The sequence below is a fragment of the Siphateles boraxobius genome, unplaced genomic scaffold, assembly GCF_051911475.1.
Source record: "Siphateles boraxobius isolate OS27281-9 unplaced genomic scaffold, OSU_SipBor_1 66, whole genome shotgun sequence".
Classification (NCBI taxonomy): Eukaryota; Metazoa; Chordata; class Actinopteri; order Cypriniformes; family Leuciscidae; genus Siphateles; species Siphateles boraxobius.
Genome location: NW_027509193.1, coordinates 11,541,632 through 11,568,020, shown reverse-complemented (window position 1 = coordinate 11,568,020; position 26,389 = coordinate 11,541,632). Strand labels below are relative to the sequence as shown.

At 38.4% G+C, this 26,389-nt stretch overlaps 1 protein-coding gene across 2 annotated transcripts in view; it reads right to left on the bottom strand.

Annotated features, from left to right (window-relative positions):
- taok2a (TAO kinase 2a) overlaps window positions 1–22,491 on the bottom strand; it is a 43,730-nt gene extending 21,239 nt beyond the window's left edge. For both annotated transcript variants that reach the window (XM_077212197.1, XM_077212198.1), the window contains exon 1: window positions 22,012–22,491. The gene's annotated coding sequence lies outside the window, so the exon portion shown is untranslated. The remainder of the gene's footprint in view (window positions 1–22,011) is intronic.
- Between the last annotated feature and the right edge of the window lie 3,898 nt (window positions 22,492–26,389).

Here is a 26,389-nt window from a genome sequence, read left to right as displayed (position 1 = left end):
GATTCTTTACAGCAAATTAAATCAATATAGTCTCTCTGAGCACACTCAAAACTGGATAAGATCTTATTCGAGCGACCGACACCAGTGTGTACAAATGAATAATATCCAATCTGCGTTTAGAGCTACCTCGATGGGAGTGCCACAAGGGTCTATTTTGGGACCCTTGCTTTTTAGCATCTATATAAATGACCTCCCTAGAGTGTGTTCGGACGTTGACGTAATCATGTACGCTGATGATAAAGTGATCTTCACTTTTGGGGAAAACGAGAAGGAGGTTACTGACAAATTATCAAAAGAGATGCAAAAAGTTGCAGAATGGTTGCAGACGTCTTCTTTGACCTTAAACGTTGATAAAACGGTCTCAATGTTTTTCTCAAATAAACATAAATCACAGTTAACTCAAGAAATTAAAGTAAATGGACAAAAAATTAAAAAATGCAAATGAAACAAAATATTTAGGTCTAGTACTTGATTCGAACCTTGGTTTTAAAAGTCATACAAAAATTGGTAATTATTTGAAATTTAATTTGATGAACTATAAACATATTAAAAATTCATTAACTACGGAAGCCTCAAATACCAATACTATGATTTAGGGCTGCAACAACTAATCGATAAAATCGATTATAATCGATTATGAAAATCGTTGTCAACGAATTATTCCGTTCTCTTTTTATAGCATTTGTCTACTAAGTTTTAATTGTTTTTCAAACGCGATCTACTGCGGCTCTACGTTCACACAATTGTTTTCAGTCTTTCTATATTTATTTAATCAATTTATCCTTATATTATTCTTTTATATATTATATATAATATATATTATATTCTTTATCCTTATATTCCTTATATATAATTAATTTTAAATAAAAATTAAATGAATTATATATTTTAGATGTTTTTAATTCAGATATTCACATCTGAACAACATGTCTGTGTAAATTTGTTTTAACAAAAATTGTGTTAAAACATAATATGTTGGATATCATTTTTTTAACAATAATCATGTTTGTCAACTTGCCATCAGCAATTATCATTAAAAACAATGCAAATATTGATATTAGTAAAACTCAATGTGTGGCTTTTGCACTTTTTAAAGTACACTTTTACACATAAATACCCTGATTAACGGTTTTATTTAGTTATAATAAAAAAAAAATCTAATTTAATTTCTATCCGATTAATCGATTAATCGAAAAAATAATCGTCCGATTAATCTATTATCAAAATAATCGTTAGTTGCAGCCCTACTATGATTGTTCCTGTAGCAATGTTCAGGGAAGAAGGAGGCGGGAACCGGCGAACAATCAAAATAAACTTTATTTAAAATAAAACAAACAAACTAAAATACCGCCAGCAGCCCCTCGCGGACGACTGCTGGCTACCGAAAATAAACATAACGGCCAGCAGCCCCTCGCGGACGACTGCTGGCTAAAATAAAACACAAAAACCAAAACTCAACTAAAATCAGGCCTGTTCCTCTCTCCATCATCAACGTCGTCGCTCCTCCTTTATGCTTCCGCTCCTCCGTGAGAGATGCGAGACCGGTGTGCTCATTATCAATCGCACCACCGGCCTCGCGCCATTCTCTCACGTCCCTCGGCCGTCCTGTTCGCCACATACCCCCATCGCCCCTCACAGGCCGGGGGGTACCCACGAGCCTGTGCCTACTCCCCCCCCCGGCGGCGGCGATCCCTGGGGGGTATGGACCGACAAGCCGAGGGAAATGGAGACGGAAGCATGAGGAGCGACAGATCGAGAGAGGGGAGAGAGGAAAAAAAAAAAAAAAAAAAAAGGTCCGGTTCCCACAACGCGCTGCCATCTGGTCCCCCACCAGCTGGGCGATCTCCTCCGCGGTGCCTGGCGGTGACGCTGGATGGCCCTTGGTGGACGGTTCGACGCTCCTCCGCCGCCCGGTGGACGGCGACGGCTCCTCGGGTGCCTTGGGCAGACGGTAGGAGTCCCCCGCTCCCTGCACCTCCCCTTCTCTGGTGGACGGCAGCAGGCTCCGGCCCACGGCGAGCGGCGGCGACTCCTCCTCTCCCTCCCGGATGGCAGCCGCCCCTCCAATACACAGGCGGCCGGCAGCGAGCTCGACCGTCCAACCGGCAACTCTCTCCAGCGCACCGCCTCGAGCGTCCATGGCCGCGAGTCCCCCGCTCCCTGCTCCTCCCCTTCTGGCGGATGGCAGCAGGCTCCGGCCCACGGCGAGCGGCGGCGACTCGCGCACCATGCTCGATGACACCGCGGATTCCCCACAGCGGCGAGGACTCTCTGACAGCGCGTTCCTCCCTCTTCCCGGGTTTCGGCACCAGTGTAGCAATGTTCAGGGAAGAAGGAGGCGGGAACCGGCGAACAATCAAAATAAACTTTATTTAAAATAAAACAAACAAACTAAAATACTGCCAGCAGCCCCTCGCGGACGACTGCTGGCTACCGAAAATAAACATAACGGCCAGCAGCCCCTCGCGGACGACTGCTGGCTAAAATAAAACACAAAAACCAAAACTCAACTAAAATCAGGCCTGTTCCTCTCTCCATCATCAACGTCGTCGCTCCTCCTTTATGCTTCCGCTCCTCCGTGAGAGATGCGAGACCGGTGTGCTCACAGGTGTTGCTCATTATCAATCGCACCACCGGCCTCGCGCCATTCTCTCACGTCCCTCGGCCGTCCTGTTCGCCACAGTTCCACATCTACATTATTGCATGTCTAGGTGGTCTCAGGCGTGTTGAACATCGTTAAAACTACTTGAATCATTGTATAAAAAGGGCCATGAAAATTCATGATAAAAAGCCTCGCCAGTATCATCATTGTAAAGTACAAAGAAAATATAACATTTTTAGTTTTGAAAACCTTATTACATATAAATCAAATTTCTGGTTTATTTAAAATGATCCATAACATCGCTGCTCCCCCTTTGAGAAAATTTGTCACACTAAATTCGTAGAGAACTTCTAGAGGACAGTCAGAGGAGAGTGCAGCGTTCCGAGACGTAGAACCATATTATGGTCAACAATCATTCTCTTACAAAGCAGCGAGCCTTTGGAACACTCTGACTTTTCCAAATGAAATTATTTCATGCACATACTATAATACATTTACACGCCTGACCAAACAGTGGTTATATTATCAAAGCAAACCTGTATGCACTGAATGACTGTGATATGAACGATGTAGCTAAATTGTGAGTGAGTGAGTTTCCTGAAGTGTGTTTTATGATGTGAGTGAAGTAATGCTTCCATGTATTATTCTGTATATATTTTATGAATTTCTCTAAGTATAACACCAACCTGTCCAGGGACAGCGGGTGGAAATTAGCATTTTTTTGCTATAACCTGGCACATGACATCTCTTCTTATTTAGACTAATGTTTTTTTGTGCATTGCCCCTGATCAAATAAAGAATAAACAAAACAAAAAAAACCTGATCATATCATTTGCATATGCATTTAAAATTTACAGAAAACACAGAGTGGAAATGTAGACTGTATTGAAGCTTCAGGCTTCAATACAGTGAGGTGGTTTAGTAGAAGGTTTGTGATAATACCAGAATAGTATGACTGAGCTTTGTGACGCACTTCTGCCACCTAAAGTGAGTGTACGCAAGATTTAAAAAATCTGGAATTTTTTGGAGATAGGATAAGAGATATTCAGATTTTTCGAATAATCAGAATTTTCCACCTCAACGGAACATGAAGTTTTAATCCAACACAAGCCGATCTGAGAAAGCAGCGGCTGTTAAACATAGGCTACCTAATTATTTCATGACACAGGATGTCAGTACTCGTCTAAAATAGTGGCCGCAATGCTAAGGTGTGAGACCTGATGAATAAGAATATGAAATATTTATTTTTTTGAATTGCATATTTAAAAATCACTATAGTGTCATTTTTGATTGTCAATCATTTTACTGTTTGTAATTTACATGTTTATGCCCAAAATTGTTAAATTAATATTCAAAGTAATTGACTGTCATTCTTCTCTACGCTGTGTGTTACTGTTTAAGATTAAATATTTAACAGTTACATTTATTTAAGGCACGTGCCGAACATTCATTCATTTAAATATTTTAAAAGACTGGAATAAGAATACCAGTGCAAACAAACAATCCTTAAAATCAGTCAAATTCATTTAAAAATGTAAACTCAACAGGTATGAAATATGATCAGTAAGAGAAAAACGCTGTTCGTGAGAAGATTAGACCTGGACTGCTGCAGGTTAGTGGGGAAATAGAGGCTATGTATTACTTGTAATCCACAGTTGGAAAGTTGGAATATATTTTTCATTTCAGCAGATTTAAGATAATTCACGTTAATTGTTTTAATCAATTGATAGCCATAAAACATAATAATAATCTGTGTTCTCAAGCATGTAGGTGTGCTGTTACCGGAAACTCCCAAGTTGTAGTAAGTAAAAAAACGGCAGTAGTCATGCAAGTAGTATCTTTACTGGCTAGTTGACGTAGCCCATTTAAACTGTAATAAAAAAACACTGAGAAAGACACATTGGAGACATTCTTACATTAGTTTGCCTATCAGACAGGTGGAGTCTTGCAATTATTTGAGATTCTTTATTGTTATCCTGATGTTCTCACTGGCTTCTGAGGCTCAAGCTTTTATAAGAACACAAATATAAGTCAACCAATTCTCTGCACTGTATCACCATCCCTGAAATCATCGAGTCTGTTGCAGAACTATAAAAATCAAAAACACTAAACTGTTAACAAATATCTGTATTAAATAAAAATTAAATCTATAACACCATGATCTCATATACTAATAAGGTTGGGTATTTACACATTTCAATTAGATTTCGATTCACAAGCTTGCGATTCGATTTCGATTAAATTCGATATCAATTATTTTGGATACATGTCAAGCCAGTTGGTACTACATTACTATAATATTTAAGGTAAAATTGACTGATTTGTATACAAACACTTAATACACTCGAGAAAGTTTTTATTATAATGAAGTTGTAACTAACTTTACAATAATCATATTTCCTACTCCAATTCGTGTTTTGAAATATAAACATGTAATGCTGTCATAAAAACTTGGATTTATTCAAACATTCATTAAAAATTGAAGATTTTTTTTAATAAAAGAAATGTGGTGCATATATTTATTAAAATCATCCTTTCTAGAGTTAATTATGGACAATGAATATCTGACATTATGTGAAATTGTTTACAAGTTGTTTTATTGATGTCTTTCCGCTGTAGAAACACTGAGCGATTACATGTGACATGGATAGGCTTGGGTATCCAGTATCGATTGGAACCGGGACTAGCTTTGCGATTTTCCCGGAATCGTTCAAAAGTTTAAATTTCGATTCCTAGTTTCGATTACAGTCCGGTAATCCCCATGAATAACCTGCCATGCTCGCGCCACGAGCGACTTTCACTTCAGTCGATGAAATCCAGGGAAGCAGCCTCCGAGCCGTACTTTTATACGCTAAGCCACAACCCATTCTGGCGGGCTGTGATGCGTAAAGCCTTGTTTATACTCGACGCGTCCGCACGAGTGCGAGTCTCCGCTGACTGCGCGTGCACCTCTCCAAACGGACGAGGCGTTTATACTTGACGCGCTCGCCGTTGTGCTATTCTGTGAAACGACAGGGGGCGACTCGGAGTAATTCTCCTCTAAACCACCAGGAATCAGCAAGAAGTCGTTTGCCGTTAAGTTTATTAATTTCTTATTCATATAAAAACAGTAATAAATGCAGTAGGTTTATTGTACTTTCACTGCATGTAAACTAGTTAAACAACTGAAGGCTTATTGAAGAGTGTTTAAACTTTAATTTCATCAGCAGGGCTTACTTCTGCTATTGTAGGCTTATTTTGTAAATGTAAGCAGTTACTTTGGACAAGTGCAAACTGGGTGCTTAATGCAGATGTGTTCCTATTCACAAAATGAGAGGCTTTTATGGTCGCCCATCAATGCAAATGTCTCTGTGTATAGAAGGATCATAAACATGCTGGTACAGAAGTACCAGTTCGGCCAGATTCGGCTGGAAGTAGTTCATCTTCGGATGCGGCACCGCGCGCGATGTTATAAAAAGTGCCGTGCACACCGCCAGGCGACATGGGGTCTTGCGCACGCAACGCGCACGACCGCCCACACCGCAATGACGTCATTTTTGCCGCGCGCACCTTCGCGCTCTTGCGGAGGCGTCGAGTATAAACAAGGCTTTAGTGTCGCGTAAGTGTGCTCCCTGACGCGCGCCCTCAGTGCTTGAATACGGCGGCTCGCTGACAGCGGTGGCTGGCTGTTTCATATGTGACGTCCCGATTGCTTTGAATGGGGAACGTTTTGTGATAACTTTGTGATGCGCACTTACCGTGCTTTGTGAGCACGGTAACACGTTTAAGTACCTGCAGCATCATATACACTCGTGTAAATGCGTTTTCATGACATGTGGTTTTCAAAAATAAATCTCTCTTGAGGAAAGTGTACCCCTATGAAAATATATTCATAATTTATAATATTTATATTCAAGTTCATAGATTTGATATTAATATTGTAGTTGAAAACAGCCCTGTGAGAAATTCATAGTAAAGTTCATAAAAAGTAAAAAGTTCATAGAATTAAAATTGATGGAGAAGGTCAGACTATTTCCTTCAGAAAGAACGTTGGTTAGCTAGCTCATTTAAAATATCCTTAACTTTTTTTGACCCTGCCTCTTAAAAGAATCGGAATCGAGAATCGTTAGGAACCGGAATCGAAACAAGGAATCGAAATCGGAATCGTTCAAATTCAAACGATACCCAACCCTAGACATGGATTTCGGTAAGTTGGACTATCTTTTAACATACCTTCAGATGTTCCTTCATGTTTATATGTTGAACAAATCGGTTCTTGGGATTTAAGAATCGATATCGGTTCGTAAAAATGAGAATCGATTAAAATCGAGAAATCCTTATTTTTCACATAGCCCTACATACTAAACTGTGCTTTAACAACACAACAGGCAGTCAGTCTGAGGTCTAGACCTTAAAGTCCCTGTAAAGTCAAAATTAAGTAGGCTATGTGTTCTGAGTTTGTCACACCACAGAAAAATTTGTGTTTAGCCAGCCAGACAAATTTGAATGATAAAAAAAGCTGACAAGTACATAAAATAAGCTATCAAAATCTTGGAAAAAATGAGCAGTAGTCTCTGCTCTCAAACGCTGGGGGCGTGTCCGCTGGCTGCGCTGAAACCACGCTCACTCGCGGGAAAGCTGCCGTCGCCACACTCAACTGTCACCGCTACAGCCAGAATGGATGCTCGCACGGTGGGCACGCACTGCCGATGATGGCACCAGTTGTCGGCGCTACGGGAGGACGAAGGCTGTGAGGCGGGAGATAGTCGGTTCGGCCCCATTCACCAGTAACAGCGGGTTATCAGTGAATCCCAGTTGTCTCCGACAAAGGTTTATAAAAACTATACCGCGTACAATTATCAATACAGAGGCAAGGTGGCTCTTCACAAAATGAATCCACCTCTTCTTGATGTGATCGTTTTTCAGAAATTTAAATAAGGACACCGATCTGTTTTGTACGCGATCGCATTCCAGGTACGCATTTCCGTGACGAAGGCATAACTAGCTAGCAAACTGTAGGCAGTAGTAACTAATAGTACTGACAGTAACTCGCGATTAGGGGAGGGGCCAGCCTCAGTGGCTCCAGTAGCACACCGGAGACGCACTTTGTCAGTTTATGGCCAGCAATATTGTAATGTTATGTTTAAGGACATTATGGAATTAAGATAATGTCTGTACTATGTTATGATTGTACTGTACAATTAAATACAACCGTTGCAAAGTCTGCTGTCTGAACACTTTACCTCAGAGCGTCCGTTAACTGAATGAATTGAGAATATCACCTGAAAATCCGATAACATCAGCTATTTTCATTCAAGCAGCTGATTTCTGTAAATGAATATAAAACTAAATGTATATTGCAGCACAGGTTGAAGTCAGTATACATTAACAACGATTTGAGACAAATAAATGTAAATTTAATATAAAACAATGTAAATCGCGCTCTGTGGCACGGCAGGCTTTTGAACAAGGTCCTAAAGCCGTAGCTGGGCGCCACCGGTGTGTGTACACTCATAGAGAATAATGTGTTAGAATTTTAAAAGACATGGCACTGCGCAACACGGCGCTGCACTTCTCGTTCGGTGTGCGACCCCTTTTAGGAAATGGACAGCTGCCGACACGAACGCACACACCCATTTACTTGATAATAAAGTAGGGCTGGACGATACGGCCAAATTTTTTATCACAATATATTTCTTAATTTCGGTCGATACGATATAATTCCGATATCGATATGAACAACATAAAAGCCTCAGAAAAACTGCCAAGAATGCCCCACAACAGATGTCTGTACCTACAATCTTTTGAAAAATGAATTGGCCAAGTCTATGAAACCTTTTGGTACTGCACCATAACAAACTACATGAACCAATGAAATAACCCATCATAACAATAATATTCTCTTCTCAATACCTGCTACAAGACTATGAAAGCATTTGGGTAGCAATATTCAATTTGAAATGTAATATGCAAAATGACAATGCAATATGTAAAATGGCAATGCATTTCTGTTTTTAAATTTACATTTGCCATTACATTTGTGCAATGTTTGGTGCAAAATTAAAATTCAATAATCTAATTTACATTTGCCATTTCATACACTAGTTTTAATATGTAAATTGAATACATATTTTAACGCTTTATAAGTTGCAAAATTAAAATGTATTACAGATATGATTAGATGTGTTTAACATTTTCAAGCAAAAACTATAGCAAAATGACCATTTAAATGTTATTTTTCTTAATTGCATTTACACTCACAGTTAGACACTTGCGATTGCATTTTCATTAAATGTCCCGCAATGAATGTAGTAAAATTCAATGTGCAAATTGAAAATGCATTCAGAGCCGATCACGTCCCGCCCCCTCCCGCCCTGTCAATCACTGCGTGAAGTTTCGGTTTCTTAGATATTAAAATCATATTGGTCATTCTGAGGTCACTCAGCATCCCCACATGCTCCAAATTAACGCAAAAAAGTCTCGTTTGTTGGTGCCGGTTAAAGTGTTGTTTGTGCTTCTTCTATCGGGTGGAACAGGTTTGATGTGTTCCCGCTGCTAGTCGGCACCACTCTCCGTCTCATTTTGCAGCGCGCTGAAACCTGAAGTTTTGAGATCTCAGCCGAAACACCACTGAATTTATAGCACTGAATTAGTCTTTCCTCTCTTATCAACTATTTAGTCTGATTTCTCCTCACTTGTGGAAGCTCGTTAAGTCACATTTGTATTGCGGTCAGGGGCGCTCATTCTGTTGCTGAAACTTGCCGCGTTGGAGATCAGCCCACTCCTGCTGAGCTGAGCACTGGCTGAGTCTTCAAGCGAAATCGAAGAACGAACTGGTGTGATGTTATGTTCGTCTGTGGTGAATGTCATCACGAAAGTAGCCAAAGTTCTGCTCTTTCTGACGGCTGCGTGCCTTACGTCAGTCGGTGACAAATGCTGTATATCGAAATATCGAAAATGTGTTTAAAAATCATATCACCGTTACCAAAAAAAAATATCGCGATATATATTGATATTGAATTATTGTCCAGCCCTATAATAAACCCGTAAAGTAGGCTATCTTTCAACTCAGGACCATAGCTCAGGACAGCGCCACTTCTCACAAATACAGACAGGATTGGAGATCAAAGGTTTAACCGACACGTAACCGCGATCAGAGGCGTTTTCATCCGAGAAATGCTGTGATTGGTGATGGAGCAGGCGACTGACAGCGACATAACCAATCACAGTGTGACAGACGCTTCACATAGCACCAACTGCAATGACTCATTTTAACCCTTTATGACCTGCCATAGAACAATTCCACCAGAGTATATCTTTGTATTTTTACATGCTGTGCTGTCATTCTTTTGAGCATTTTCATATGCCATACATCAAAGTAATCCTTACTCTCCCAATTTGAAGGCTATGTTTGTAATACATCAATAGTAACTAGATAAAAATCTCAAAAGTGCAATAAACAAAAGAAAAATGAAAAAAAAAAAATTTCCTACATATTTTATTCAATACAAAAAAAGGATAAATGTCAACCTCAAACTTGTCAATGTGAAAAACGTGCATAAAACAATTTAAAACTATACAGAATTGATTTGAACTGTTTACATAAATTAGTTTTTAAGATACACTCATTTTTACACATTCAAAAAAAGGGGGGAAAAATGCCATGTAAAATATTCAATTACATTTGTGGTCAAACAGATAACATTTTGCTTTTGAATATTGATTGAACATTGAATTGGTTAAAATATAAAATAAATAGACCCTGTCAGAACAATTAATAATAAAATGGAGCCGATGAGCAGGCGGAGAGTTCATCGTCATCGGACGCAATTAGTATTTCCAAAACCTCTGTGTCCGTGTACTTTCGTTTAGACATAGCGTTGCGTGCGCGCGCGCGTGTGTGTGTGTGAGAATGTGCTTGTATATGTGAGTGTCTACAGGAGAAAGAAATGATAAAATGAAGCAATGGTAAAAAGACAATAACGATAAGGAGGAACATATAGCAAATGGGAGTCAAACGCATGGTCAAATGACGCAGCTTGTGACGTCACAACAAGCGACACACCCGGGGGTCATAGTGCACAGAACGTGATACGTCAATGAGCCATCGGAAGACGTAACTATCAATCGCAGATCTACAGAACACGTGTCCAAAGATGTGCAATGCATTTTTGTGTCTTTTTGTAAACGCATATTACGCAATTTGTACAGACTCATTAGAGGGTGAAAACAACGCAACATGAGCATGTTGGAGGCTTGATCTGAACATGTTACATCTCTGGTTTTGTATGCAAAAAGAATGATTGAGCTAGCCATTAAATGAATGTAGCCTACTGGCAGTCTGGCACACGTGGGTGCTCGGTATTTTTGCTCGGAAAAAAATTCTAACTCTAATTCTAGGCGCCAATACCGTGGGTGGTCCGGGGCTCGAGCACCCACGGTATCGGCGCCTAGAATTAGAGTTAGATTTTTTTTTAGAATTGCCTTTACAGTGACCAAGATTTAAGATCCCGATACTTCAAGCGAAATCGAAGAACGAACTGGTGTGATGTTATTTTTAATAAAATCAGGCAAAAACAAAGTTTGTTTTATGTTCGTTTCAGGAGTTTGTTTTTAGAAAAGTTTGCTCTGGCTGGTAGGTGTGGCTTTTGAGCCTCTGCCTTCTTTGATCCGTAAATATTCTCTGCTTTGTTTCTTCTTTGCAGTCCATCGAGGTCGGACAACCACAAGTAAAAACATGAACACACTGGAGGGCCGCTTTATAGTAGAAAATTAAGTTGTAATTTTCATTGCAAAAAGACACTGACACAAATCTATTGCAAGTCGTATATAAATAAACATAACGTGACTTTACTGGCGTGTCGAATTGCAGAGCTTGTGCAAACATCTAAATTGCTGTGAATAGATGCTTTCTTTACGGTTTTCTCATCGCTGTCATTTTTGTTGTGTTTATTTTATTGAAAGGAAAGTGTGGAGCACATATTTACATATTCATCTCAACATCACTCTCAGCATGGGCGGTGTCAGGATGTTCGCTAACAGTATACCGCTGCTCACTATTTCAAACTTCTTTTTACCCCAAAGCGAAGACTGAAAAAGAACTTCGCTGTGAGTATATCGACATCAGCAGAAAAAGGAAAGTTGTTTCCTTATACAAAATATTACCAAGACAACATTGTTTGTAAAAGGAATAACATGCATTAAGAAAAAGGTTTTTTTCTTCGATTTTACATTGTCTTTACAGTCGTGATGAACAACAAATCTTTTCTTCAGTATTGTGATGTACCATTTGATTTGAGTGTAAAGGATTATCAAAAAAAAAAAAGAGAAAAGAAATGAAGGGCGGGTAGTTATTACCATGCATCAGTTGTTGATTGGAATTCAAGATGTTGGTGTTGCAAGTAAAGGCAGATAAACAAGCTTGCAGGAGTGGAGTTTAAGTGGACTAAATGACTAGAGAAATCCTGCATACGTCACGAGAGAGAAGTCTGTAATTTTTGCTGGAAGGACCAGTTATGATATTTTGATACATTACAATGTCGATTTAAAAAAGAAAAGTGACGATTGTGAATTGTTCACACTATGATAAATAGGGCTGAACGATTAATTGCATTTGCGATAATATCGCAATATGATGAAACACGATTTCGTAACCGCAAAAGCTGTGATTACACTGGTCACGTGACACGCGAGAGAAAAGCAGTCTGCAGATCAAGCATCAACTTGGCACGCTACGCATATAGGTCTGCCATACAGGAAAGAACAGTTTATTGTCAATGTATGTCATATTGTGTTATTTATTCTCTCTCCAACAAATCTGGATCGATTCAGAGAATTTCAGAATCGAGTCTGAGCTTAGTTTTTAAACACAGATGCGTGATGACGCTGCGCGTGCTTTAGAAACAACCGTATTCTGCTTGCTTCTAATTTCTCTTACACACACACACACACGCGACACTGCTCGAACCTTCCGAAAATTAATCTTTCATAAAGTTTGGGGTTTAAGCGAATTACAAGAAAAGTCGCAGGCTTCATTGCACAGGTTTTGCCGCTTTGATGTTACTCTTGCAGTGCGCGGTCTTGGCCACCAGAATTTTCCTTACAAATGCTCCACAAAGGCATTATTTATGTCTTTTGGAATCCAGTTGGCTTATATATTAAAAATATAAAAATCACTGAGAAAGCTGCTTTCATTTTAAAATAATTACGCGCGCTTTGTAAAGAGCGCTCGTGCATGCGGCTGTGAGCGTCTCATTGGTTAATATGTACTTGCATCTCAAAATGCTTTTATGACGCGATATTAATGTGAACACGGTCAGTTATATCTTAACCCAACAAGATATTACAATTTCAGAAGAGATATGTGCAGTAGTGTGAATGCAGCTTATCGTACCTAAACTGAGGGGGGGAAATCACTCCAGCTCTTGAATGGAAAACGTTCAGACAGCCTACTTTTAAATACTGAAAGCACTCTTTGTTTATGGCTTGTAGTGTTTTTTTTTTGTTCCTCTTTATTTACTAGCTCATATATTTTGAAGCTATATTAGTTTATAGCCCATTTAAAATTCTTAACATGTAATTGGTATAATTAAATGTTTATATATATATATATATATTTTTTTTTTTAAGTATGTATATTTAGACATGTAATTAAATACATATTTTAAGTGTTATTAAGATTAATTAATAAGAAAAAAAGGAGATCGGATCATAAGCTGCCTAAAGATTTCCATCCCTACTGTACAATGATTTATTGCTTGTCTTTGTCGACTAATACAGAAGGTAAAGAACTTAAAAAGTAATTGCATATTAAATCGCAATCTTGGTTAAAAAAAAATCGCAATTCGATTATTTTCCATAATCGTTCATCCCTAATGATAAATTACAAGCATTTAGAAAACAGACAGGAGGGAGGATTTTCAGTTCATGCCAGCAACTTTAAAATACAGTATTTTGTAATGGACAACACAATGATAGACACGGCAGTTCCCAGCAAACATGTGTTGGGATCTGGGACAGTCAGCTCAGAAAAAAAACTCTGGAAGAGATGCTCAGTTTAAAATATAATGCTTCAACCAGACACCCCAGCACAATAAAACAGACGATGACTCAATCACACCACGGGAGACAAGCAACTATGCTTCACCTGAGTGTCAAAGCTTTTAGCAGCACAGAAATCTTTCTGGTTGCTGTAATGAAGGAAAAGCATATGTCATCTGAGCTCTGTGGATGACCACCAGTGTTTCCAGCAGCATGATTACAGGGTGGTGGGGGTCTAAAGGATGGAGAAGTCTATTTTACGTTTCCTGTTTAAAGAAAGGAGGTTCACGCAAGATCTAAGGGAAATCCACTGCTGCTAACCACCAACCCATAAACCAACTTTTTACAACAGTAGGTCTCAATCCAGATCATACTGCACATTTTGGATGTCTCTTATATTTAAAGAGTTAGTTCACCCAAAAATGAAAATTCTGTATAATTCCTCACCCTCATGTTGTTTCAAACCTATAAGACTTTAATTTTCTCTGAATCACAAACGAATATATTTGTAATGAAATCAGAGATTTCTGTCTCTCCAATGAAAATCCACGCAACCAAACCTTTGATGACTCAAGTAGTTCATAAAACCATTGATCAATTTGTATAGATGAACAAATTGAATAAACTTCTTGATTAATATAGATTGCATAATGTTTTATGATCTTTTTGAATCAAAGTATCGGTTTAAAGGTGCACTATGTAACTTTTTCCGCCACTGGAGGGCATACATTCAAAACAACAACAACGGCGTAGCTTGATGCATATACAACAAGACATTCAAACAATAAGACGAACACCGTCTTCTGTGTCTTCAAGTTTTCTGTCAGTAAAGGAATTAGAGCTGCAACAACTAATCGATAAAATCGATTATAATCGATTATGAAAATCGTTGTCAACGAATGTCATTATCGATTAGTTGGTCTGCTTACGTCACGGGGAGCGTTTACTGGTACGCACACACACGCAAGGTCTCTCTCCCTCAGGCGCTCTGCCGAGCGCGCGCGCTACACGGTTTGGAGCAGTCTCTTCTGTCTCGCATGCGCACTCTTGCTTGCGCGCTCTAGATTTCGGGAGTTTGAACTAATTCGCGGGCATCAGGGAGCCGCAATCAATATGCGGGAGACTCCCGGGACTTCCGGGATGTCTGTATTTTGTCTCGAGCATCAGGTTGTGCAATCAGTTCGCTCGCAACGTAAGTGATGGATTAAAATAGCGCTACCGCAGAGATAGGTTAAATTAAAACGGTCTTTACAAAGCGAAGCACTAAATACAAAGGCAGTTAATAACAGCAGCAGTAAAATATTGTTTTTTAGTCACTGTACTCAGTTGTTTTCAGCGAATGCTTGTGCACTAATGCATAATTTCTCCTGTCCTTTACTCAAGCCTGTTAGCTTGCTGGGTAACGTTACCTCCATTCCGTTCTCTTTTTATAGCATTTGTCTACTAAGTTTTAATTGTTTTTCAAACGCGATCTACTGCGGCTGTACATTCACACAATTGTTTTCAGTCTTTCTATATTTATTTAATCAATTTATCCTTATATTATATTCTTTTATATATTATATATATAATATATATTATATTCTTTATCCTTATATTCCTTATATATAATTAATTTTAAATAAAAATTAAATGAATTATATATTTTAGATGTTTTTAGTTTGTTTTTTAGTTCAGATATTCACATCTGAACAACATGTCTGTGTAAATTTGTTTTAACAAAAATTGTGTTGAAACATAATATGTTGGATATCATTTTTTTTAACAATAATCATGTTTGTCAACTTGCCATCAGCAATTATCATTAAAAACAATGCAAATATTGATATTAGTAAAACTCAATGTGTGGCTTTTGCACTTTTTAAAGTACACTTTTACACATAAATACCCTGATTTACGGTTTTATTTAGTTATAATAAAAAAAAAAATCTAATTTAATTTCTATCCGATTAATCGATTAATCGAAAAAATAATCGTCCGATTAATCGATTATCAAAATAATCGTTAGTTGCAGCCCTAAAAGGAATCCAACCAATCAATCACCTGTCTATAAAACACATGCAAGATCGGCGTCTAGGGATGGGAATTGATAAGATTTCATCGATATCAATGCCACTGAGGATTTTGCTTAGGCATAAAAAACATTTTGTTTGGTTCCGGTTTCCGACCGACCCTGTGCGACCCAAAATTGTTTTATGAGCTTGAGGAAGAAATAATACAAATTAAATAAATACACAAATAAAAAACTTTGAGGCAAACTATAATTTACGTTTTTGTACAGAACCGTATTTGTACAGCACTCTTGCGATGCAAGATAACTGTTGTCCTCCAGCATTGCAAACAAACGAGGCAGCTACACGGTCGTTCACACATCGTTGTCGTCACTTACGGGCACTGGTAACATTTGGTGTGTTCTGAATAGTTGCCAGTAGGTGGCGAGAACGAATAGGCACAGTAAATAATGTATGTGTAGGAGAGTAAGAGTTTGAATCACCCGTGTGAATTATACAGTAGCCTAACTTTAGGCCAGTCCTTAACATAATATTATTCTTTCTTTTACAATGGACATGTGCAGGGTGGGAAATTAGCACCCGCCACCAGCCAATGGCGGGTACTTTTTCAAAGTGGCGGGTACTTTTTCAAAGTGGCAGGTGACTTTGCCTTGTATACCGGTGGGTACATTGTAAAACATATTAGTATTGGTTACTAAAAACATTCCTTGTAACAGATTGTACAGCTTTTGTCAAAGAATGCTGTTGCTAAGTAACAATAATGCACTTTTGTCGAGTAACTAATTTGATTGGTTTTCAGCGCAGTGCGTCACGGACACAGCGCACAGACACGGCGCTGAACGGACTGTGACACATATAGCTGAGCTGAGGTACAGACGAAAGGAAAATTTAAAAAATGTGGTGACATATTCCCGGTGTTAAGAGGCCCGCCGCGGAGTCAGCAGTAGCTATGAATGTACAAACTGTCGAGGGTGAAGTAAATAAAAAGTGAAGGTACTTTTCGAACAAGTGGCCCATTGATGACGAAGGGAAAACGAGGGAATGGTTAGTCTACCTTCCCGTCGAACAGTCCATGCACTGTACTTACTGTCGAACCTATGCGTCGTCCGAAAATGCAAACAATTCGTTCGTTAGAGGAACAACTAACCTTAAAATAGAGTCAATAAAAGAGCACGAGTCATCCAAGTCAGATATCAAGTGCACTGCCATACAGCTGGAGCAAAGTGTGGCAATAAAGGGTATCTGCTCTATTCAATCCGCGCAGTTAGACCGAATGAGAATACTATTCAGAAACGTCCATGGGATCGGCAAAAAGGGCAGACCTTTTCGGGACTACGTTTGGATGTGCAAGTAAGTAAATTACTAACTTGAAGTTGTGTTTTGTGATGGCTAGATAGCTATCGTTTTTTTAGTTTAGCGATAGTTTTAGCAGCCGCGAGGATAGGAGCCGATACCGTGGGTGCTCCGGAGCTCGATTACGTGTCAGTTAAACTTTTCATCTCCAATCCTATCTGTATTTGTGAGGAGTGGTGCTGTCCTGAGTTGAAAGATAGCCTACTTTACGGCTTTATTATAGAGTTAACCCTCTGGGGTCGGCAAACGCGCTGGCGCGTTTTGTTGTATTTTTTTCAAATAGCAGCAAAATACACTTAAATACTCCATCATTTATGGTCATACAGACCACAAAAAATAAACTGTAAAATAACCATGCATAAAATTCTCTCATAAATACAAACATGTACATACATGTTGCTCACATATTATGGTAGCCCTGTTTGCGCAGAATAGTGCTTTTTTTTTTAAAGGGCGTGCACCCGAGAACATCCACGGAGTAAAACATAAATTGGCGCCTCAGTGCAGCACAACTCATATTGTAATGGATAAAACAAATTACATATTTGTAATGGACGTCAATGTTATCAAAGTCACAGTTCTCATTCTAACTCCTTTCCGAGTGGATGAGCAGAAAGGACTGGTGATTGGGGAAACTTATCAGAACAAGAAGCAGGCCAGGGTTTTCATGCACTATATTGCTGAGGTATCTTGAAGATGAGAAGGAGACGTCTGAAGATGAGGATGACTCTGAAGAAGACTAAAGTGACTTTTTTCACATCACTTTTTATTGATTTATTATGTATTAATTTTGTATTAATAATAAAAAAAATGATTGAAGCAAATCAAAATATGCTAGTGCACTTTCTTTTATAAATTTGAATTCCGGAAAAAGTGGCTGGTAAAAAATATAAGTGGCTGGTAAAATTGGGCATCCATCCACTGTGGCGGTGGGCAAAAAAGTTAATTTCCCACCCTGGACATGTGTAATGTAGAGATGCACCGATTGATCGGCTGGTGACCGGAATTGGACGATTTTCACATGATCGGCCATGACTTGCGACCTGCCGGTCAGTCTGACATATTCCGATTTTATGCCGGTCAAATGCATTCGGGCGCTGCATGATTAACATAGCGCAACAACATCAGCATCACACGTGCACACGGAACACACATGTAGGAAACCTTGTGAATTACGGCCGTTTCACATCGCAAGCGTGAGCAGCGCGTTTTTTTTTCTTTTTCCGGCGTGCATGTTAATCAATGAGTGCATTCACACCGGGAGCAGGAGCAGCGCGTGAGCGTGGAGCAGGAGCATAGCGTGAGCAGCAGTGAAGCGGGGTTTCGGCGCAGAGTCTATTTTTGCTGCGCTGCTCCCACTCAATTAAAGTGAAAGCACACTTTTGTTGGACAAAATAATTATGATTTCACCCAAAATGCACAGATTTTGCATGTCTGGTGTGTTTTAACAAGAACTGGAGTAGGCTATGTCAGAAAAGAAAATGAAGACTCAAAAATATTTATAGAAAATTTACCCATTTAAACTTGTTTTTATTATTTCCCATTCGTTTCCCTGCACTCGCTCCACTTGCCCGAGCTTAGCACTTGTTAAGCCTGGCTGGACATGTGGCAGATGAAAGAAGAACAGTTTGCAAAATAAATAAGTTATTAAGTTATTGCAATAGGCCTGTGTGTGTGTGTGTGTGTGTGTGTGTGTGTGTGTGTGTGTGTGTGTGTGTGGTGTGTGTGTGTGTGTGTGTGTGTGTGTGTGTGTGTGTGTGTGTGTGTGTGTGTGTGTGTGTGTGTGTGTGTGTGTGTCTTTTGAGAAATATCTTTATACTGCAAGGCTATATTTATTTTATTTTTATTTGCTATTATATATTATTTTATTGCCATTACCTGTTTTTATACAGAAGTTTAGTTTCCTAAATAAGTAAATATATCAAATTTTTTTAGTTGAATATTGGAAGTGAAAATGGTTCTTCCATAACACTGCACTTAGATATGTGTGAATTTCCCACACCAGGATTAGCCTAATAATTTATATAGTTCTATTTTATTTGTTCAAAAAATGTTCTATGTTCTATGTAAAATGTTCTATTAAAGAAAAAAATGAAAATAAATATTTGTGTTTGCTGTAAATTGGTTAGAAAAAATGAAATCGGAATCGGCTAAAATCGGTATCGGCAGCTCAAACTCATGAAAAATCGAAATCAGCCTAGAAAATTGTAATCGGTGCATCTCTAGTGTAATGTGTCGATTATTTGCCCATGCAACACTAGCATGTCAACCAAAATTGTGAGATTGGGTTTAAATTCATTTGAAAAGGTGCTTCAAGAAGTCAAACAGTGCTCTTGTACATTCGTATCAGCTGGCGGCAAAGTTGACAAATGGACAGACATAGCGAGCGATGTGGTGTCGACCCCCACTCACCAGCTTGGTTCGGTTGTCAGTAGAGATGCTGCGATCAGCATTTTTGGGGCCGATCACCGATTACTGATCACCAAAATCATGATCTGCCGATTGCCGATCACTGCCGATCACAGAATGGCAGGGGAATGGGAATCTTTTATCTATAATCTAGCAGAGTTTGCACCATTTGTAGAAATGTTTATTTAATTGTATTTAGAAAATGAGATGTCTTAAGGCTACTGTAGGCCAGCTTTCCCAAATAAGGCAGAGTAACATTAAATTATTCCAAACAAAGAGGGGTCAGGCAGACCAACACACATCAGATCAGCCTAATGGGAGGGGATCAAGTTACACTTAGGCATATTTGGAAATTGTAGCCTCTTAATACACCCACTACATTTACTAATTGGCAACAAAATTTAAAACTTGTTACACCAAAACTAACTACTGATAAAAGGACAAAACTATGGCAAGTTTTTTTCTGTTATTATTATGAACGTCTGATGTAGTTGAGCAGAATGCTCTTTTATGAAGTTACTTCATTAAAGGACATATTTAATGAGATTATGCCTGAAAAGGTTTGGGATTTTTTATCATATGTTCATTTAAAAATATATATTGTATAAAATGACTTCTTGTTTATATTTGTTTTGTTTTATTGTATAAATACATATTGTATTTGTATTTTTATAATTGAATTTTTGCCATGAAAATAGCTTTGAATGCTGACATGGCATTAAATAAAATAATCTGAATCTGATGTAGTTGAGGAACCAACTACGTCAGATAAAAAAAAAAAATACCACCAGCACTTTTGAAAATTCTCGCGGCACGAATGTACCAATACAAACAGTGGCGCAAAAAGTGGGTATGTGCTATATGCGGCGCATAGGGGCGCCGCATCATGGGGGCGCCAAAGCGATGGTTAAAAAAAAAAACTATTTTTTTATAAGTTATATACATTTATATAAAAGTTATACAAGTTTAATATAAAAAAAGTTATATAAATTTTAGAGGACTAACAGGCTAGAGTAGGCGCCGGCGCCCTCATAATATTCCATCATAGAATTTATTTTGACATAGAAGGGTATCGCGAGCGGGCGGGGGTGCGCGCGTGAGCGCTGAGTGAACAGCACAGGAGTGCGTTATCGTTGAAACTAGAAAAAGATGAATGAAGCAAAAAAGCGGTCGGGGGCTAAAAATAGAAAAAGAAGGAGGTTAAAGGAGATGGCATGTCAAGGGATGCAACAGCAGCTAAATAAGTGGATGGTGAAATGCAACAGGTATGTGATGTTTGTGCTTGGAAGAGGCTTGCAAATATTCATGTTAACAGACTAACGTTTGCTAACGGCTGCTAATTTTACTGCAAAAATGTTACATAGTGCACCTTTAATGGACTTTCAAAGGAAGGACAAAAATGTTTAATTAAAATTATTTTAATTTGTGTTTCAAACAAAGACAAACAAAAGTCTTATAGGATTGGAACGACATGAGGGCGAGTAAATGATGGCAGAATTTTCATTCTAACCCTTTAACCACACTTTATTTATATCTTCAACTTACAAGTAGATGCTGAAAGACTTTATTTGGGTGTGTCATCCACAATGTGCACGCAGTAACCAGGATTGAGAACTACAGTCATGGCCTAATGGTTAGAGAGTCAGACTGTTAACCCGAAGGTTGCGGGTTCCATATTGTCTTTGCGGCAAAAAATGACTGAGGTGCCCTAAATTGAGGAAGTCACTGAACCCCCAATTCGCTCCCAGGGGACCACAGCAAAATGGATGCCCACTGCTCCAGGTGTGTGTCCACTACTCAGTCACTACTCCTAATAGATGTACACTAACTTGTATGGTTTAAATGGACAGGACAAATTCAGATGGACATGACAAATTCAGAATATGGGTTACCAATACCATACTTGGCCTTCACGTCACTTTCCCTTTTTACAGCATTGATGAAGTCCTTCTCTTAACAGTCTACTAACATTGCATTATAAATATCAAGTATTCATTACACATGCCCTAATGTGCTATTACTGTACTTAAATGGTACCCAGTAATGTTCTTCCTTCCACTCACTGAGTGCACTTAAGTCTATAATGTGTTTGTGCAGTTGAAACACACCTTTCACACCACTAAAACCTTTCCTGCGGACTTTGTGTGGATCAGTTTTGTTGGCCTCGGGGCTGAATGAATAGTCAAGTGTGTGGTTAAAATATATAAAGAGTTGCATACTATTGTATAAATGCTAATTAAGGATGCGGGCACAGTCAGTTTCCGGTGTTCTGCTGGAAAGGGGGAAACTAAACAATAGAAACAACCCGGCTATGTCTAAAATGCCCAGTGAAAATGCATTTTGGGGAAATAGAGGCAAACATTTGTTCCTGATGCTTCTTGGATAGGCAGCTCACTAGGTTTGAGACACATGCACCGACTAGACAAGAGTAATGATCGTAGTACTAACACTTGCTTATATTGTTGTTATGACTGAAGATGTCCGGCTAGTTCATGACAGGCTCAAGATGAGCGTCTGTCAACAACAGAAAGTCCGAGTTTACGCGTCTTATCCAGCTATAAATGTCTCACAATCACCAATGGGTTTCAAACGCAAAAGTGTTTAAAACAATCTTACCGTGGCGTACTGCGATCCTCCTCTTTATTCCCTGTGAATAAACAGTTATCCGGCTTCCTCCGCAAAAACCCGTGGCGTTTGCTGTTTTTTGCCCGCTACGACTTTTCAAATCAACACATGGTCCATTTTTTCTACCAACGTCCACCTTCTAGCGTGCAGAAGAGTATAATTGTATATGCATCAATGTCTTAAAACTCTAGTGTATATGAAATCTTTATCTCACTCTCTCGCTAACGGCTCGTTAGCCAGCTAGCCAACTGTTTCAACTTTGCATACGGGCCGCGGCTGGTGTACCTGCTCGCCCGCTCCCTCGCCTATCATATTGCACAGTTACATCCGCGCTTTTGATTCTCGTTATGATTTGAAGACTAAATGTATTCTGTGTCTGATTGTCTTTCTATCTTAACCCCTTTTTTGTCCAGGAAACGCAAAATGGCTACGTGGGGCGGGAGCCAACCGGAAGGAAGGTCAAAATGTTGTGCCGTGTGTTTCCGGTGAAGAGTGGCTTTGGGAATCTACCATCTTAATAAGGGCAACGTGTATGTTAATGTTGTAAATAATAACAACTGATGGATACATTACACAACGTTAAGGTTTGGCATAAATTGCAACAATGCTACATTAAAAAGAGTAGGCTATACTATTTTCAATAGAAGAGATGTATTCCTACATTCCATGTTTGGGCTACATGTCAGCTTGTTGACCGAGTCATCTTTTTTTTATTTTATAATAATCTAAAACATTATTTTTTGCTGTTGTTTTTGCTTCATGTAAATTGAAAATCCCAAGCAAAATACAGCAATTTTATAGTGTCATCACTATGGGAAAAGCCAGTGTTACAGTCTATTGTAATTATATGAAATGCACATGTAGGCAATTAAAATGGATAGAAAACTTTAGAGTTGCAAGAATTTAATAAGAGATTCTGGCTCTACAGAAAGAAGTCAAGTCAAGTCAATTTTCAATTATTTATATAGCACTTTATACAGTAGAGATAATTTCAAAGTTGCAATAAACAAAGTTCACATTAATAAACAGAAAAACAAATAACAGTGCTATAATGTGGTAAAATTCATCAATTATGAAACAACTTCCACTACAGCGGTGAAGCAACGCTACAGAGAACAGTGTCATTATTCAGCTTAATACAATCTCGTTTTGATTCACTTCAAATGCTGCAAAGGTCATACATTATGAAACAAACTAAATTCAGCTGTATAGCTCTACAGTGTGTCATTATTCAGCTCAACTCAGTTCAATGTTGATTCAGTTCAGTTCAATAACAGTGTTAATGATAGTGTCATTAGCTTAATTCAGTTCAATTTTGTTCTCATCCAATAGTAACAGTGCAGTTAAAATGATAAGAACACTGCATCAGAAAGGACATAAGTGTGGGATATCCTCCCTAAATATATTAAAGTCACCCTGTGCTGAAAATTAAGATTTTATTGTTGTTTATATGTGTTTTTAATATGATTTAAGACAAACCATGTGCAAATTCATAAGTCAACACCATTGCTTAGTATTTTCTTCTTAAAACTGCAGTGAACCAAAGTCTCAAAAACGGGGTTTGAAATTGCTGGAGTTTCTGACGTCACAAACAGTGGGGACTTTAAGAAAGGCATTGCATGGGTAATATACAACCTTTAAGAGCAAAGGTATTTTGTGGGGGGTGCAATCCATTCTTAAACTGAAGCCAGTGGAATGACAAATGTTGTTATTGGGCTAAACTGATATGTTACACTAATATACCACTGAACTCTGTAATGAGGGTGTCAACGTGAAGTTAATTTTTAACCATCTTAGACTGACTACACTAAGAGTAAAGTCAATACAACTCATAAAGCCAAGCATAAGCGAACAAACAGGGACATTACTGACAATATAAAAACTTTGCAGTCACAAGCAATAATAAAGAAATATTTATTTTTCCAGACAGTAAATCATGCGAAAATAATCTGGGATCCTACAGTAAAGCCTAAGGGTATTTTGGGAGGGCATTTAAATATTAGAAGCCTGTATCCAAAATGTGATGAAATTAGAATTCGGCTAATTGGTTACAATCTTGATTATTTGTGCATAGGTGAAACATGGCTGCATGATAAAATTCCCACCTCAATGATAGATGTGCCTGGATATAAGTGCTATAGAAAGGATAGGGTTACTGGTAGAGGAGGATGAGTTCTGGTTTACATTAAAGACCAAGGAAGTCCAATTAGATTAATCTTTATCAATTGAAAGTCTATGTGTAAATGTAGCTCTATCCTCACGCATGATCTTTAACATCCTTGTGGTGTATAACCCATCAAAATTTAGAAAAAAAAATCAAATTTCTTAACAGTGAGTTGCTTATTTATGGAGACACTAATGTTAATTGATTAAATAAATCCAATAGGAAACAACTCAAAGAACTTTCATCAATTTGTAAATGGACCCACTCGCCTGACAAAAACATCACAGAGAGCAATAGATTTAGCTTTCTCAAATAAGCCGGAAATAGTTTAAAAATCATACAATCTGGTGTGTGGCTTATCAGATCATAACATGATATTAATTTCCAGAAAACTCTCAAAAAAGCATCTAAATGAATATAAAAATGACCAAAAGACAACAAAGTTAATAATTCCCCGCAAGGATCTTATTAAATTTGAGAATGAGTAAGCAAACACTAATTGGGATGAAGTCTCACAACATAGTCAAGTGAACGAGTGTTGCAATATATTTACTTCTAAAATGAGTAACATTTTAAATAAGTTCTTAAAACAATGTAAAAGGCCACAAAGAAAAGCACAGCTTCCATGGGTAAGTGATGCAATACGACAGCCGATTAAAAAAGAGATCTTGCTCTAAAAACCAGATATGCACAGACCTGATGTTATTTAAAGGTTTACGAAATCAAGTAAGAATTGCGCAACTCAAAAGCAAACTATTATATGAAAATTCTAACTGAAGCTAAAGGAAATTGTAAAGCAATGTGGAAACAAATAAACAGTCTAACTAAACCTAATGCAAATACAAATAATTCTTATGAACTAAAATGTAAAATTAGGGAAGTGGATCAGGCAGTGGTATTGAAAGCTATTTCAAACCTGAATACCATTTATCCAAAGACAACTACAACATAGAAGCAACTTTCCTCAAAAATATGCTCAAATTATGATCCAACCTTTGACCCACATTATAAATGTCTCTATTAAAACTGGAAGATTTCCAGATGCTTGGAAAAAGGCACTGGTTAAACCCATCTTTAAGTCTGGGAATACCACAGACGTCAGTAACTATTGTAAGGGGATTTACAGTTAAAGACAATTACAGTTCAATACTCACACAGGAGTTCGTATAGGCCGCCCCGCTTACAGTTACAAAGATCAAAGCAGTTATACCATTTCCAAGTTCTAAGCTACTGTACGTCCTTGCTTACAGGTTGAATGATTCTCATTGGCTAAGTTAGATAAACAGTAATTTTCCACACATATAGGCCTACAGATAGACTGAAGCATATCTCCATGGATTATGCAGCTGACACTCGAAGTTAGGCGCGTCGTGACCTTCCAGGTCGCAGATTTATGTTGCTGGGCGCCAGCCTGCCCAGAACAACAACTCAGTCGATCTCCAATAATGCCAGTGGTTCCTTAACCTGTAACCAAGAAGGCTAACACACACACCGACATACAGCTTTTCCAAGGTTGGATTTGGCCAGGCTCTAACTATAAACAGGAAGATACATCAAGATAAAGCGTTCTTTCTCTCAAGGATTGCTAAACTTTGGTCCAAATGGAAAATATAGGCTTTAACTGAGGGTCTCTTATAGATCCCTATATGTTTTAACACGTCGAAGACCTTTCTCAAACACAAAACAAGTCCCTATTTTATTTCTGGAATCCGGGCTGAATAAGCAAGCACTGTTACTGCATTCAGATAGCAAATACTAACATTAAAGAATACATGAAAATAACATTTCAGTAATCACACTGGTAACTTTTATAACAAAGTATAAACTCCAGAGAAGTCATTCAACTCATTTTATATTTAGAAGGGAAAATATTGATTAATACCTTGATTATAATCACTCATTACATATACATTGAAGCAGCAGTGGATTCCAATCCACCCCCCTCACTATCGACCAATAAGTCTAGTTCTGGTAATGTCAAAAATACTAGAAAAAAAGTTTCAGAACAGCTAACTCAATATTTAGAAACAAATCAGTATATACACCCTCAACAGTGGTTTCAGAGAACCATTCTGAATCAGCCATCTGCGCATTACTGGAAAATATTGTGCAGCCGCTTGATAAAGGAAACATCGTGGGTGCAGTATTCTTGGACTTAAAGAGGGCATTCGATACAGTAAACCATAGCCGTCTTATCTCAAAACT